Consider the following 18,509-nt stretch of genomic DNA (forward strand, 5'->3'; position numbering starts at 1 on the left):
TGCAACAAAATTCAAGATGCCCTCAATGGGAAATTCAACTCTCTCAAAGTAAAAATCCTCTCCAAACAACAAGCCATGCTATTGAAACCACCACCACCCACTGCCCCCAGTGCTTTACCAACCTCCTCTTACACCCCTTTCAACTTCCATCCGGTCTCAGACCCCGAAGTCACCAAGATCATCAACAGCATCAAACCATCTTGCTGCAAGGGTAACACCTTCCGAGGCCCGATTATCAAAGACTGCACTGAGTCACTTAATCCAATCATCTCAGCCATCATTAATGCTTACATCACCTCCAAATCGGGGTCAAACTCCTTGAAGGAAGCCTGACACCTTCTGCTGCTTAAGAAGCCCTCCCTCAACCCCACCATACCCACATACTATCGCCCCATCACAACGGCACCCGACCTCCTCAAGATCCTGGATCACGTAGCCTACATCCAGGTACAACATTACCACGAGGAGAATAACATCTTGGGTGTCAACCAGTCAGGCTTTGACCACCATGACTTCCTTTGCATCTGATATATACAAACTACGTCTATGACACGCAGCTCCTTAGCCCCCTCTCTGGATCCCATGCACAGGACTCCTCTACCATCAACTCTTTGTATGAAGTCGTGCAAAACTGGATTGCATCTAATTTACTAGGCCTCAATGATGATAAAAACTGAAATCCTCATCGTCGGCTCCCACTCCACGCCACTCAACATAGACCAGGCCTACAAGGAGTTTACTATTGACAGAAACCGGATCCCCACTTCATCTGCAGCCAAAACCATATGTGTATACTTGGATTCAACCCTTGACTTCTTGTGTCAGGGGAACTTTATCGCCCCATCAGCGGCCTACGCCACCAAACTCCTCCGCACCAGCAATCTCTTCCTCTCCACCCCCAACCGCCTCTCTATCGCAAGAACCATCCCAGGAGCTAAACTTGACTATTGTAATGCCCTGCTCACCGGCAACGCCGTGCACAACTTGAACAAATGACAAACTATTCCGAATAATGCCCTCTGAGCGGCCACAGGTCGCTCCGAATTTGACCACGTCTCAGAAGCCAGGAGAGACGCACACTCGCTGCCTATCCAGGAGAGGATCAAATTCAAAACTCTATCCATAGTCCACAGATGCCTTTCCAACACAGCCCCAATCTACCATTCACATTGCGTGGAGAAATACTTCCCTGCCCGACCACTCAGATCCACAAACTGTCACCTCCTGAAGATACCCAATTTCAGTCACGTCTCAGTGGGGGACAAGAGCTTCCTGGTCGTGGCCACCAAATTATGGAACAATCTCCCACCGGTGCTCAGAAAGTAACCTGCAAACCGGACCTTTCGCAAAAATATAAAGACTTGGCTGTTCACCTAACACAGGACCTTCTTTAGACTCAATGCTAGTCCTGATGCAAAGAAATCCCGGAGCTTACTGTCCACCCCAGGAGGCATCCCTCCAGACTCCACCCCTGTCTTCCTCTGCTCCCCTTCCATAGCACCCACCCTTGCGCCCCCTTCTCACGCTCCCCCTTTCCTCAATGTAACTAGCACCTAGATACCCGAGGGATTTGTGCGCTGCAATAAATGCAAAAATAAATGACTAAATAAACAAACTTAAATGCGACATGAAGTTCCATTTTACCAAAAACATCTAAAAAGGAAGAAAACATTACATTCATCAAATAACCTCTAGCAGAAAAATGGGAGTATGTCATCAATACACAAATCCGCTCCATGACAGGTGGCCCATACCGCATGACGGTGGGGCATCGTCACTGCCTCCCCGCCATTCCCTTTTGGGAGTGGTATCAGGATGCCCCAAGTCCTGTACCTATACCGACTGCCTTCTGATCCTGCCACCCTGACCCCTGTGACCCCTGCTGGTCCGAAGTCCCCCAGCCAGAGGCAGCCAGCCTACACCACCGGGCCGACGCTGGGCACCGGGGGCCCCCACAAAGGGGAAAATCTACATCCTATCAGACCACCACCTCCTGCCAACCCCCCACTCACAATCCTAGTAAACTGCAGGATGAGTGGGATGGATAACACAGAGCTGATATTCGGGAGGTGAAGCGAGGTGGCGACAGGATCACCAAAGTGGAGACAATGCATTCTTCGTCCCATCAACCCCTTAAAGTGTTCACGCCGCCTGACCCCCCCTCCTGGAAAGGCCGTAAATGGTGCCCACCCATCGCCACCCTCTCCCTGGTGCACCCGACCGGTTCTGGCTTGATGCTCTGCGTTCACCAATGTGCGCCTGGAGGACGGAAGGCAGAGTCCACGGGCTGCAGCTGACCACCGCCACTCTGCCATGGTGACCCCAACCCCCAACCCACTCGCCCCTCCATTTTGGAGGGGTCTTACCTCCGTGGGCTGAGCAGTGGACAGGATGCACGGGCAGAAACACATAGGAGGTGCTTTTGGCTGCAAACTAGTCACATTCAAACAACCTAAATGTGACATGAAGTTCCATTATATCAAAAACATCTAAAAAATAAGAAAACATTACATTCACCAAGCAAGCGGTAGCACAAAAATGGGGGTATGGCATGAATACATGAATCCCCTTCACAACAGGTGAACTACTCAGCCCCACGGTGGTGCATGACATTGAGGCGCTGCCACTGCCTCCCCGCAGTGGACCTATACAGACTGCCTCCTGATCCCACCCTCCTTGCCCCCATGATCCCTACTGGCCCAAAGTCCCCCAGTGAGAGGCAGCCAACCTACACCACCAGCAGACCTTGGGCACCGAAGGATCAAATCACATCTTATCAGACCACCACCACTAGCAACAGGGACCAGTACCGGTACCAGCCTGGGGCACCCCCTCAATCCCAAACGGTATTGATAAAGGCCAGAAATGTCAGTAACACCATCTCAGTTCCCTGCTCAGACACCCCGTCATGATAGAAATAAGTGGTTTCCCTCAGCAGTCTGCTCGCTATAATGCTACATCAACCAGGCCAGTCCATTTTTCAGTTTGTGGGTAGAAATGTTCAAAGGACGTGCCAGCATGCCTGGGCCCCATGTTGCCTGTGGGATGATCTGTGACGAGGCGATGATTGTCCAAGGGCAAAGCCTGCCCACCCATGAAAAAACAGACACCAGTGCTTCCCAGTTCCCTCCTACCCAAGGGGACCAGGTCGTTACCCCCTATGTGAAGTATGGCCAACTCCAGCTATGGCACTTCTTTCCTGGCGCTTTCTTTTAGCACGCCATCGATGCAGATGGAGACCTTGATGCAGATGGAGACCACCAACTCCAATCCACCAAAGTGATACGACGGAACCCGTCATAAGACCCTGCTCCTCACCCTTCATCACCCTTCATCAGGAGGGTGGACACATCGCTCCACCCTCCTGATGAACGAATGACCAATGACCCAAACCACGCACCTTGGCGACATCCTCTAAGGTAGTGAGAGAAAAACATGAAAAGTGAGATACACAATGAATGGCACACAGTAAGCCCCAGCCAACCATGAGTGCAATGAAGCCCTACTCCATGCATCCCAGCAATACCCTGCCCTGTCCCCAAACTGCTACCATAACAGGTGAGGTCGAATGTAGCCCTTTGTTGCATTCGATTTCTGTCTTCCCAATTTTATAATTTGCCCAGGTTCAAAAGCAAAACCAGCCGTCGTGGCGGCTGCCCATATCCTGGAGCGAAATCCAACCCCCCAAGTCCAGCCCCCACTAACACCTTCTCGAACATCCTTGGTAATTGGAAGCGAGACAAAAACAATGGGGCTACACAATCTTCCCATGCAAGCAACAATTCAGACATGGCCCATTCGGGACACACCGGGTCTTCTTGGCACGTGCCCAAGGAAAAAATAGCCCCCTTACCTTCCTGACCGGTATTAGACCACCTCACCCACAGATGCACCATCGTATCGCAACATGCGAGCCCCCCACAACTGTCAGGAGTGGATGCCCCCACTAATTCGCCATTGCGAACGGCCCTGAAAGAGGCAGTAACAAACACCGCCCGGAAGAGCAAATATTTATATGTGTCCTGGCAAAGCCTGCACCGTGTCCCCTAATTCTATCGTATCCAAAGGCCTCTTGCTATACTTCTTTGGCTCCTGCAGGCCCCCCCATCTCCTCCCCCGTGCAGTCCCACAAAAAAACAAACAGCAGCTACATATCTCCAGGCGAGAGCACTGGATGCCCCGACCATGAAGGTACCCCAGATAAAGTAATAGGGAAGCCCTCTCAAACAAAGACCCAAAATCCTGCTTCTGGCAGAAGGCTCAAAACTCTTCAAAGCCCCACCTCATAGGCTGATTTCGTTTTTAACGCTAATGAGCCAGCAATCAATGGGGAGAGTGCTGGGCACTAAACTTCCTCAGCATCTCCAGGAATGGGGCCATCTGCTCTTCAGCCTTGGGTGCCATCTTCCGGAAGTCCTGCATCTTGAAACGAGACAAAGCATTAGCAGCATTGTTAACAGCAGGACTGTGTTGTGCACGAACATGTGTGTTGGACACCAGACACAACAAGACCAGTTTCTTTAGCAATCTCAGGACCATGGGACAAGCGTTTCGCTGATTGTTGATGGCCAACTCCCCTGTTGTCCGCTCCGTGCCAATAACCCCTCAAGACCTGCTCTGACTTACTTATGCTCTTTCTCCTTTGCCTGTTTATGGCAATGGACCCTTGGGGTGGCCACAGGGACCGCAGAACGAGTACAGGTGTTTAAACTTGCAAAGGTTTTTGCCAAGCCTATGCCCCTCTTATTGAGTAAGTGCAAACTGGTCCGAAAATGAGAAAAGGACTGCCCAGCGTTGAAAACCCCCAATTCTGAGTTCCTCTGGATTGCGATTTAGCTGCTGTGCTCTCCACCCATAAATCAATGGCTTTTTTGCCCCAATTCAAGTCGACGGTCCCAGTTTTCGCACCTCTGAATTTGTCATTGTACACCCAACCATGCAGCATGTAGGCAGTCCCAATACATAGATACAATAAGAACATTATTTAGGATGTAACCCGGGAAACATCTCTACTATTACCGCTGAGAAGACTGCAAAACCTAAGGTCCAGTTAACAATAGAATTTTCCATGGGAGCTTTTATATCTGTATTGTTCCGTTTGTTCTCTTTTTTGTCGTCAGACATAGAATTTTCCAATAATGAGAATAGGTCAATATATTTGTCCTTCAAAATGTTCTCTTTTACCTTTGCCGCTATGTGTCATGTTAACATAACTGGCTGAATAGGAACGGGGGCAGATCCAGCCTTTGCGTCACCAGACCCCGTAATCGTGGAAGCCCTAAAGGAGCTGACTCTGAACCCTACACTGTCCCCACAAATGTCGGCCCTCCTGGCACTCCATTTGCCCCCGCAGGGCTAATACCCTTGGGCACAGACCCAACGGTTCCCACCCCTGTCCCGGATGTACCGCCCTGCCTGCAATTCCTGGCCAAGCACCCAGTCCCCTGCTCATGGGCCGACCCCCCCCCCCCCCACCCACCGATCCAGCCTCAGTTCTGCTGGAGTCCCTGTGATCACTGGCCCCCCACTGGTGCTGCTGCAAAATTGATACTTTCCTCCATTCCTCAAATCAACTGCCCCTCCTGTGGTTGGGGGGGTGCGGGGGAGTTGAGAGGATTCCACCTCTGAAGCCGTGTGCTTGCCACCTTTTTAGTATTTTTCCAATGCTTCTTTGGGTGGTACATTCCTTCTTCCCGGCCTGCCAGAGGAACTTCCTTCTCAGCCACCTTCAGTTCCCCAAGTGGAGCTGGTTGCCTCAGATCGCCTGTGGCATCACTCAATTTTGCCATTAATCTTCACACCCCCCTCTCCTGCACCAGGGCAAAAAATGCACCCAACTGGCTACCTTCATTATCCCTTATTGGGGGCCGGGGGTGTTACAGTAAACCCTTTCGCAATCAATCAGTGCTAGGTCCTGTATTACCAGATCACCTTATGCTCAATTTGTTCTCCATAATTGCACCTCCCAAGTTCCTGGGCTACTGTAAGAAGCCCACTGCACCACCCACACCACTTTGTTACCACACGCAGTGTCCTTCACTGCAAGCCACAAAACAAAAAAGAAACAGCCTTGCCTACTACCACTCCCTAACCCCCACAGGGATAAAAAAAAAAAGTACTCTTACAAGAGGGCACTCAACTGAACAACAGTCTCCAGGCTGGGCCCCGTCACCAAAGTAGCTTCCCTGAGTTCCCAGCCCAGGGAACCATGCAACGAAGCCACAGAGAAACGAAGGGGCTGGCGAGGCAAATAGGTAGCAAGGCAGCCATGGCGGGAAACCCAACAATGTAGAGCTGATGTCCGGGAGGCAAGGTGAGGTGGAGGGACAGTGGCAGGATCACAAGGGACGAGGTAATACCTTTCTCCTCTCCGACCGCCCCTTAAATGGTGATTTTCCAGCAACCGCCCTACCCCCCTGAAAAGCCCTGGAACTGCATCCGCCAGCCCCTGGCCCGACACCTTCCCCTGGTGCACCCAGCTGCTTTTGGCTTGATGCTTTGCGTCTCCATTGTGCGCTCGGAGGAGGGAAAGCAGGGCCCAGGGTCCACGGCCGACCACTGCCACTCTGCCCTTGCCACACCCAGCCACCCTACCCGGCCACCCCTTCATTTTAGACTATACCAACTCTCGGTGTCCCAGCATGCCAGCTCAGGAAAATCCAACAAATCCAAAACACATCAGCCAGACTGCTCCTTGCCGTCTTGCCCAGAGAACATATCGCCCCGTCCTCAGAGTACTACACTGGCTCCCCATCAGCCTAAGAGCGACCTTCAAAGCCATGGGCATCATACACCAAGCCCTCCATGATACAGGACCAGAGTTCATACAAAAGAAAATCATCCACAGAAAACTTTGATCGGGCTTGGCTCTCCTCCTGGCTATTACCAGTTACCAATCCACTAGAGTTGGTGGCTCAGCCTTCTCTATCCTAGTAGCCACCAAATGGAACACTCTTCCTTTTCACATACGCCAAACCAAGGACTACCTCTCCTTCAAAAAAGTCCTCAAAACCGGGCGATTTGCTGCATCATCCTAAAACCCCTTCCTAACCTTCTAATTCCCAATCCGAGCATATGAACATTCAACCACCAGAAAGCAGCAGGTGTTTTCGCGGCGGCACCGACCTCGCAGCACCTGGTGGCACCAGCCATTATCGCAGCAGCCCGGACCTCACACACCCTCAAACACCAATCATGACCTTGTTTCCCACAAGCACCACCAGCCGGAAACACAGACCTTCATCCCGTTTTTCACACTATAAAATGTCACAGGATAGAGTAGTCACTGCACCTGGCACGCACAGGGGAAACAGGTAAATTGCAGTCAAAATGGTTGAGATAAAACAAGAGCATCACCGCACTTTGATAGATTGGGATGTACAACGGGGCATTGTCATTGGAGGGATTGTGTACCATGGTGCCATGACCATGTCTCGCACCAGAAGGCCAGGTGGGGGTTTCTTGTGTACAAATCAGCGAAGGCAAGCAAGAATGAGTCTGGAATTGTACTGGAAAGACTTGAGGGATTGGCGGGTATCGCCCCTTCGGAACTATAGGGTTGCCTTCCAATGGTAAAGGTAACAATTGTGAAGGTTTAGTACGCACACAATATCTGGAAAGATTTGCCATGCCCTGCACCTGGAATAGCCTAGAAGTATAGCCTGTGCTCCTCTACTTCCAATTTGTGAAGCATAGACTTTCGCTAACTGTTTTATTACAGCCACAAGAATAGACAGAGGAAGCCACTACTGGATCGGGCGCACATACAACAAATCTCCACCTGAACTACTATGTACAAATAACGCACCACTCCAGTTGCCACTGGCCATATGCATGGCTACCTGAACACATCAGAATACAGCAACGACTGCGACATATTTGGTTTCGCTGGCCAAATAATCGTTCTGCCTACTTACTCCAGACTATGCCTCAACACATCTGGCATCAGTATGCAGCAAAGACCTATGACAAATTCGGTCACTCTGTACACATAGCGATTCTCAAACACTCACGCCATCTCCTTACTCCTTTCAGCAAACATCCACATGGCTGACCTCATGGGTTGCTTGCTTTCTACCAATGCTTGACCAGCTCTCCTGTGCAGTAGCGACTGGAGCGTATCACGTGCTGGACGCAATTACCATAACCAATAATTACAGGTCCAAATAACCAGACAGACTCAAAGAATATGGCAACGTGCTACTTTATTATCAGTTCAATAAAGCAGGGAAATCTGGCAAGCATATCAAATGGCAGCATACTCACTCTCAAATACATTTCCATTACACAAAGGCTTTATACCTCAATATGCATCATCTAAAACGCCATCCTATATGGCAAATTGTAAAAGCCTATTGGGCAGAGGGATTGGTTAAGGGAACATATATACCTATTGCTTATTTCAATGTTAGTAACATCATTGGCTGCCCATTATCTGATAGGCACGCCTAGAACAACTTCTAACTACATATAATACAGATAATAGTAGAATAATAGCAGCGGATTGGCTTCTGCAATTATGTATGGTCCATCATCGCATAGGCCATCCTGGTTGGTTGGCATCCTCATCCAACCTTGGACATACGGCTCATTAGCAGCATGTAGGCAAAACACAACTCAGGTGGGGGGAACAACGTCAGACACCGCTCACCTGGCCAATTAGCCTTACCATCTCTCGTCAGTTAAGATCCAAGGCAAGGCCTCTTCTTTGTAGTTGACCTTGCTGACTGTTCTCTTCTCCTGAACTTTTAAGTCTTTTTGCTATGTTCGTCTGGTGCGCTATGAATAGGCCTTGTTTTCTGGTCTTGCACGACATGTGAGGAGTCCATGATTTCTCTATTTTGTCCAGTTATTTTGTGCTATTTCATTCAATTATACTCAGTGCTATTACTCCCTTTGGCCTCTGGAGACATGGTTGCTTCGTCTTGCATATGCTTTCTTCGTTTTTATTTGTCCAACACTTGGCACTTGCAATTGTTTACTCCTTTGCTTAATCTAAGAAAAATATGTCTTACGGACATGGCTTATCCTCTTCAACGCCTTTTGTACTTTGCAGTTGCTTTTCAATGTGGCATCATTGATCCTTAGCCAAACATTTATTATTTGTTCTTGCATGATTTTGTATTTCAGTGTCTGTCGGTTCAGCAGCCTTGGTATCTCCCCTTGTGATTTTTATCTTACTATTACACGAAACCGATATCCATCTTCTCAACATGGCTGCTTTACCCACGTTATATTTTCTACTGTAGCAAGCTTCTATATTTCTCATCTACCTTGCCTTTCTGCATATATACATTTACTGCATCTCTTCCTACTTATCTTCTCAGTATATACGATTTATTTGCTTTTGCATTTATGTTCACTTTGCTACTTCAGTTACTTCTTCATTCTTTGAGTATTCATATATCATTTCAGTGCGTCCTTGTGTCTGTTTCTTCATGACATCACTTCATCCTGTCAGACTTTGCTTATAGTTCTTCTACGTCTGATGGTGTCTGCAGACTTCCTTCTACCAATTCAGTTTGAGGGTACATTCAGTATGGTAAGAAGTTCTAAAAAACTCAACGCAGACAACTTGCGTCCCCACCTTAAAAGCGCCTGCCTAGCACCACCTTTCTCTCAGGACCCAAATATACTATCAGCTATCTTCAATGAAACTCTCACCAATGCCATAAACTCTATAGCCCCACTTGAAAGCAAGAAGGAAAAAAAATAATTTCACTGCAACTCTTGGATCTCGGAAGAACTCCAAACCCTCCAAGCTCAAAAGCGCCAGTCGCTTAAAAACTGGCAAACGGATCCAAGTGATCTAAATAAGAGCCTCTTCAAACAAATAGCTCTCCAATATAAAAAAGCCATTTTAGCAGCAAAATCCAACTCCTTCAATGATAGGATCTCAAAGGCCAACTCCCAAGCTAAAGAACTATTCGCAATCTTTAATGAATTAGTCACTCCTCCGGCTACCGCTGACGAGATAACTAAAGGCAAAGCCTGGTGTGCCAGCATTCAGTCTGCCATGCTCAACAAAATCAAACTCCTACAGAACAAAATCCAAAACCACTGCAAAGCCCTCCCAAACCAGACAACCAACTGCCGTACACAAGACAAGCATAGTAATCTCAATCACGCTCAATTCTCTTTCAGAAACGCCAGTGAACCTGAGGTCCTTAATCTCATCAAAAACCTCAAACCATCCCTCTGCAAAGCAGACATTTGCCCTCACAAAATCATCAAGGAATGCGCCAATGACCTAGCACCCCTGATTACTGCCTTCATTAACGCATCTTTCCAAACAGGAACTGTCCCAAACAATCTCAAGGAAGCCTGGGTGCGGCCACTTCTAAAAAAGGCCACACTTGACCCAGTGCAACCCAACAACTACAGACCGATAACGACAGTCCCGTTCCTCCTAAAAATCCTGGACAAAGCAGCTCACATCCAGATCCAATCATACATAGAAGCTAACTCCATACTAGGCAAAAGACAATCTGGCTTCTGTGTCGGGCATGGAACAGAATCCGCCTTATTAGACCTAAAAAATCAAATCTCACAGATCATGGACAATGGCAAACCTGCCTTGCTCCTCCTCCTCGATCTATCAGCTGATTTTGACCTGGTAGATCACCAAACACTCACCACCCACCTCACCCATGCAGCCCATTTCTCTAATCAAGCAGCATCCTGGATCACTTCCTTCCTTGAAGGAAGAGCCATGAAGGTCTACTCCGACACAGCTAACACAGATCCTACCACTATAAACTGCAGTGTCCCCCAAGGATCTTGTACAGCCCCCACCCTCTATAACCTCTTCACAAAACCCCTCTTCGACCTACTTGACTCCATGGGTGTTGCATATACAAACTATACAGATGACACTCAAGTACTTTTACCCCTATCTAGGCTCTATCACCAAGACGCCACGACCCTTCAGAACATCTATGCCACTATCCAAGCTTGGATGGCAATCAATGACCTCTGTCTTAACGGGGAGAAGACTGAAATTCTCATCCTGGGCCAGACAAACACATTATCGAAACTAAGCCCCCAATACAAAAACTTCAACGTAGACAGCTCAACCATCTCCGTATCATCCTCTGTCAAGACTCTAGGTGTTCACATTGATACAAATCTATCGATGAACAAACAAGTCAGCACCATAGCCTCTGCATCAGCGTTCAGCACCAAACTCATCAATGCCATTAAACCCTACTTATCAACCCCCAACCGCTTGGCCATAGCTAGAGCAACTATAGGAGCCAAACTCGATTATTGCAACGTCCTTCTAGCTGGCACCTTCGGCAAAAACATTCACAGACTGCAAACCACACAAAACAATGCCCTCAGAGCCGCCATGAGCATCCCTAAAAGAGACCATATACCCCACGCCAGACGTGAAGCACGGTGGCTCCAGGTCAAAGACCGTATTACTCTTAAAAAACCTCACCATCACTCACAGGTGCATCAACAAAACCACTCCAGCATACCTATCTGAAGCAATATCAAGGACCACATCCACTTGCCCCATCAGAGCTCAGTACACCAACCAGCTACACATACCACGCATAAAGAGAGCCACAGCGGGAGTTCTAGGCTTTTCCTATATTGCACCGAAACTCTGGAACTCACTCCCTGCCACCCTTAGAGCTGAAACTTCCATCTCTGTCTTCCGCAACAACCTCAAGGCCACTCTCCTCAACTAGAAAGTGGAGGACTGCCTCCTCCACTTCTGCCATGTATATTGTAATATAACACAAATTTAATATAACTGTATTGTAACCTGTATATATACTGCTAATGACTATGTAACTATATTGCAACCTGTATATTTATTGCTAATGACCATGTAACTAAGTAACTAAGCTTTGTACTGTAACAAGTGCCACAATGTCCTCGGGCTGCTGTGCGCTATATAAATACGAATAAAACAAATAAAACAAACAAACGGTTGTCTGAGCGCATGATGTCTTTCATATCTTCTATACGGTATTGTGATGATAGCAGGTGTTATGCACAGTACTTTCATGCTGCTCTTCCAATATGACAGAGGTAAGGGGGCGGGCTCCATGAGAGACGTGTACATCTCCTTCTCTTCACTGCTATGCCTTATTTGGGCAAATAAACACATGCCTTCTGCTCCATGACCTCCAACACTCAGGACTTTGGCCCCTGAGGGCATTCCCACCCCCAGCGCATTGAGACTATAACAATAGTAAAAGGCGCAATAAAATGACAACTACAATACAATACAATTAGAGTGAGTGCTGTGGCAAAAAAAAAGAATTCAGAGGGCCCAGTTTGCATTACTTGCTCAGAAGGATTTCATGCTTGAAACACTATCACAGACATATCAATCAAAAACGTTCTAGCCTCTAATGCGCCACATTCTATATTTAAGAATTCTAGAATTATGCACTCAAAAACTGTCATTTTAGACAAAGATTCCAAGTAAAATACAAGAGCCCATTATTGAAATTAGTTTAATAGTGAAATTACACAATGGCTGTCTAGGCCATGTATTCAAATAAATTCACTGAGCCCAAATTCACTGAGCCGACACATATTTTGAGAATGATTTCTCTTCCTCAGGGCTCACAATATTACCATCATAAGAAAAATATTTGGAAAAGTTTCTTAAAGCATCATAACATAAATCCTACTACAGATTATTGTCATCCGCCGCTGTCGAGACCGGCGGATACTTCTGCGGTATCGCTGGCAGTATGGGTTTAGAGACTGGTAGTCCTTTCTCTATTTTACGGCTCTAGCAGCCGTCCCAGTTCCCTCAGCGCGGAGCCTGCCGGGAGTATTTATTCCTCCTCCTTCCGGTGGACGCTGCGTTGCAACCCCTCTGGATAGTTTTCCCAGTTTCCGGGTTTACGCTTGCTGCTGACACTCCGTCTGAATTGTCAGTGCTTTTGTTCTGTCGTAAACATTCCTTCTCTTTGTTACTTTGCCTCTTACCGGTTTCATTCCGGTTCCTTTGTCCCGCGTCTCTCTTCTTTGAGACCCGGTGCCTTTGCTCTTTCTGCTCTCTCCTCTCCGTTTACCCTGGGTTCCTCTCCAATTTGGATTCCAGTCTACTTCCTATTATTCAGCTTTCTCTTCTCTTACCTGAGTCCCCTACTTCCTGTGTCCTGCCGGGCTGCATTGGATACCAGTCACGCCTTCTGGCTTCACGTTTGCTACGGACCCCTGCCGTTTTGAGTCTACACCTCTTCCTGCTACATCACTTCGGAAGTTCCTACTTGGAGTCGGACAGAGTGCAGTTTGACAAGGGTTTTTTCTGCCGCTTGGATTTTTCCCTTGTGTATCGGCTTGCTCCCTGGGAGGGAGCCACAGGCGTGCTGTTCCATCAGCGTTCACTGTGGCTTCCCTCCGTGACAGGCAATTAACACCAAAAAAGGAGAAAGACTACCTCGCCAGGCGAAACCTGTCCACCGAAGCCTTCGACTCAAGCAGCTCAGGTGAGGAGAGTCTGGAAGCAAAGGGGGAAGTGGGATAAAAAGGGTCAGAGAAAAGACAATTATATTCAGTGTTGTTAGTACTGGTTAGTACTGTGATAATATTGTACATAATTTTAAAATTATCATCAGTCAATATAACAAGATAAATTGAAACTTGCGTTGTGCCCTTAGTTATACAGAGGGTCTGGCATACTGTGGTCCTGGCTGAAGCCGCAATAAGGAATTAGGGACTGAGTCATGTATCAACTCCCCCTCACGACGCTGCTAAACTTGCAGGTCTAATGCCTCATAATGTAGAGCCAGTGCAAGTACAGTACAGATGAATACTGCGCTGCCAGACATATTGAACATGTACAATTCTCTGGTTATTCGAATGTTCCCAAAATGATCTTTGCTTTTATGCACATTGCTAAGACTCCATCCATCTTGCAGGTGCATCCCAGCTGCAGTTGATTTGGTTCCTTGAGGAAATCGGTTCCTGCTCGACCTGGCCGTGGACTCAGTCCTCAGCCCTACCCACATCACTCTGACCGCTCACCACCCCCTCATGAAAGGGAGGAGGTGTGAGGGGTTCCCAGGGTAGATTGTGTCCATTTTAATGTTTGAGACAGAAGTCATCTATGGCAATGCAAGGGACCACCACTTATATCTATGTCCGCAAAGCCTAGTTAGGCACATGAACAAGGGGTCACCTTACTCAAAACTGTCAGGACAAGAATCTGACACACATAATAGTCACCTTGTCTCGGGATTTAACCAGGGAGGACCGACAACACTCTCAAATGAGAGTTGGCCTGTCTACCGCTACTGGAGTACTTTGGTGGTCATGATATTTGCCCACCCTGCTAAGCCAGTGCATTTTACCTCATTGTGATCCAATTACTGCTCACTCCCCATGCGCCCTTATGACCACCATTATACACAACCTCTTTCGAACCCCTTGAACCTAGCCACCTGTTCATCCTCATTGTGATTCAATTTCTGCTGGCTACATTTGCACCCTTATGGCCACTATCATACACCACCTCACTTGAACCCCTTCTACTTATCCACCTGTTTATCCTTCTATCTCCACTTCTTTCCCACCACAGACCATAGTCTGGTATAACCCTGGTGGGCGCACATTAAGCCACTATCTAACAAGGTTTGGTGTTATAAGACTATTACAGCAGTGTTGTGTGCAGTACAAATACCCATAGCAGAACATTGTAGGTGGGGGAGGGTGTGAGGGTGGTGGGGGGCACACCAAACAAATATCTCTGCTTGCTCTTATACAATTGATCATGCTCCATAAGGTAGAGAGGACAAACTAGGATGTTTTTTCAAACTCTGCGACACGAGAATATGCGTGCACTGTGCAGGGCAGGGGAATATGCATGCACTTTGATGACGGGGAACACGCGTGCACCGCACGCATGAGACAGGGGAATATGCATGAAATGTGCATGACATTCATAGTTTGATTTTGATGGCATAAAGTATCAAATGTGGGATATACATGTCGCATTGGCTTTTCTTCAATATATTTTTTACGTTTTCATGATTTTAAGCAATCCACCATAAGGACAATGGGCCTCATTACGACCATGCTGGTCCGGTAACAACGTTGTTACTGGACCGGCATAGTACGACTCTGCGTGAGCGTAACGTCTTTGCGGGCGGAACGGCACCTGCCCGCAGAGTTTCAGGAAGCACAGGCATCATTATTAACGGTTCCAGTGCTTCTGTGGTCCCCATTCCCATTGATTCCTATGGGACTCAAATGGGAATGGGAATTAACATTTACCGACGCCTCACTTCCGGGAATGCCGGGGTCCTAATCCTCTGGTGTTTCCGCAAAGCCATGCGCCAGTAAATATTGCAAGTCCGGTGGCAACCCGCCAGTAGCACTGGCAGGGTTACCGCCGGACTTGTAATAAGGCCTAATATGTAGGGGAAAGTATATATAACGGTCAAAGGCTTTTTGAATGTGGGGCCGAAGCATTAATTTTTTGTCACCCAGTGGGCCGGCAAGCCAAAAGTCAACAACCTCACCCAAAGCCGTATATTAAAAAGCAATGGTGTGTGACCTTTGACACAATAGCATCACAGGCATTGATAGCCATGCAGTCCCAAATATAGCTTTTGGTGTCAGGGGCAGTGATCAAAGGTTAGTTTCTTGTGATTTCTTCCAGTGTGTATGTTTTGTTATTTTTCTGAAATAGTGGGGGCGACCGAGCGTAGGTTTGGGGGTTCCCCCCAAGACTTATTTTGCAAATATGGGGCTGAAATGGTGCATTTTACAGCAGGAAAAGTTACCAAAAAGCCATAAGTTTACAATCAGTTATAAAGGGAAACATGTACATTCCATGTCACCAACAGCAGACAAGAACATTGTAGAACAGAACATATTTTAATGATCACTGTGTCCACAATGTAAGACAGCACTGTCACTGATGTAACACATTGGCATGCTGGTTGTGCCCAAAATATGCCTCTGTAACAACATGTCTATGATGGCTGTTCCCAATTTAGGCCAGCATTGTCCTGTACAAAGCATGATTGATGCTGCCTGAGCATGTGCAGTGCGCCCAATACATATGCCAGTTTATCTCTGTAATACACATTAATTACTTCTGTGTTAATGGTGATGCAACTGCTGCCATGACCCGGTTAATGTATTTATTTCTGCAATGTTGGTCGGGTACCTGTATCCGACCAACATTGCAGAAATAAATTAATTAATCGGATGGGCCTCCCCACAGGGACGTGGGCTGCACAGAATTGCTGAAGCCTGCCCTTCGAAGCACATTGGGCCTGTAGTGCTGGAGAAAGGGCTAAAAGGTCTGAAAGTAAAACCTGGCAGAGGCAACTGTGGATCCTCCACATTTCCCAACTCTAGAAGATGTGTCCAGCACCCGGTAATGCAAGACTCCACACGACCCGACTTACCAACACATGCCCCGTAAGAGGTACGGCCAGCCTCTGCTTACCCAACAACATTTAGGGCCAGGAAAGGGCATGGGTAAGTTTGCAGCAAAAAGTGTTCGCGGTGTTCCCTCTTGGGATCTTTACCCGCGGTTAGGCTTCCAGTTGGCCAAACCACAACAGGCCATCTCCTTCCTCTACCCATGTAAAGCAGAGTGGCAAAACGGGCATAGTGTGTGGTTCACAATGGCTCTTCGCAGCCGACACGTGGGAGTCAGGCACAAGACACGGGGCAGACAAACATTGCCAAAATGAATAAATAAAAAGGGACGTGGCTGAGGCCTGTAACTGCCTCTGGTGCCCCTTTCCAGGGGTCACCAGAGGAAGTAAAAGTCCTCCCCACGTCCCGCTCCTCTGCCATGACCCGGTTAATTTATTTATTTCTGCAAAGTTGGTCGGGTACCTGTATCTGACCAACATTGCAGAAATAAATTAATTAATCGGGTACACGGACCCGACAAACATTGCCAAAATAAATAAATAAACTGGGCCGTGGCTGAGGCCTGTAACTGCCTCTGGTGCTCCCGTGTAGGGGTCACCAGAGGCAGTAACAGTCCTCCGCCACGTCCCGCTCCTCTGCCAGGACCCGGTTTATTTATTTATTTCTGCAATGTTGGTCGGGTACCGTACCCGAACAACATTGCAGAAATAAATAAATTAATCGGGTCCACGGACCCGACAAACATTGCCCAAATAAATAAATAAACAGGGCCGTGGCGGCCCGGTTTATTTATTTATTTCTGCAATATTGGTTAGTTACCGTACCAAACCAACATTGCAGGAATAAATTAAACGAGTCCATGGACTCTCTTGAGCCTCGCAGGCCAGATCAAATGGCTTGGTGGGATGCATTGTGGCCCGCGGGCCGTATGTTGGACAACCTTTGTCTACTCTAACGTATATCTTTATGGGCTCATATAAATTCACCCTATGCTGCTCCGAACAGACACTTAGGGCCCGATACATGGAATATTAACCCAGTTCAAATTGAATTTGCACTGCTCAAAAGTGCCTTTGCACTGCCTACACAAACCCTGATTCATGGAACCGTGCAAAGTGTATTTTTTCAGTGCAAAGTCCGGGCAAAGTCAGCACATAGTCATTTTTGCAGTTCAAAATGTCCTTTGCACTGAAAAAATACACTTTGCAAGGTTCCAAGAATCAGGGTTTGTGTAGGCAGTGCAGTCCGTTTTCAGCAGTGCAAATTCATTTTGAACCGGACAAATATTCCATGAATCAGGCACTTAGACTAAATATAACAAAAGCAGCACTATCATTAATCGAAACATTGTGTGCACTTAACGGTTCTGTGTTTGTTCATGAAAATATGCTCAAGGCCCATTTGTACAGAATTTTTTAAACACACATTTCCTCATAAATAAAATGCAAGTGAGTCCCCCAGCAACCCTTGCACTTCCCTCGCCCTACCATAATGAATACCTAAGCACAACCCTGCATATATATTTGCAAGGAAATGGGTTTCAAAATTGCGAACAAATGGGCCTGCGAGGAATCGGGCTAGCAAGCAAATGGGCTAGATCGCGCTTAACGTGCGAAATGGAAAGATTAGGAAGTGTAGAACTTCCACAAAACAGACTCTATTGTACAGTTCCGTTTCTGTGTCACGCCACAATGCGAGGCTTAAGAGCGAGCGCCAGATACTGTCAGCGTCACGCGGACTTGGATACTGTACGAAATGTGCACCAAGAAACACAGTACACACTCCGGAGGCGATATTATGTTGTCCCTGTGTTTCTGCAGAAAGCTTAAATTGCCGAGTGTTGCATATTTAATTTGCAACCCATCAATGTGGTTAAATCAATAATCCCTTTTTTTCAAAGTGGGTCACTTTACCAACCAAATGAGCTCAATTAAGACTATATGGGGCAGGACATTACATCACTCTTACATATAGCAAAATGTACAGCATATTTTAAACACAGATAAAAGTTCATCTTGTAAAGCAAATAGCACATGCTCTACTTAGAGCCTGGAGTGTGTTACAGTTCAAAGAAAAGTTGCGTTCAAACTGCCACAAGCTCCTGCAAAGGCGGTGAATTTCTTTTAATGCATTTTCAA

This window comes from Ambystoma mexicanum, chromosome 6p (genome assembly GCF_040938575.1).
Source record: "Ambystoma mexicanum isolate Mex_15411 chromosome 6p, UKY_AmexF1_1, whole genome shotgun sequence".
Classification (NCBI taxonomy): domain Eukaryota; kingdom Metazoa; phylum Chordata; class Amphibia; order Caudata; family Ambystomatidae; genus Ambystoma; species Ambystoma mexicanum.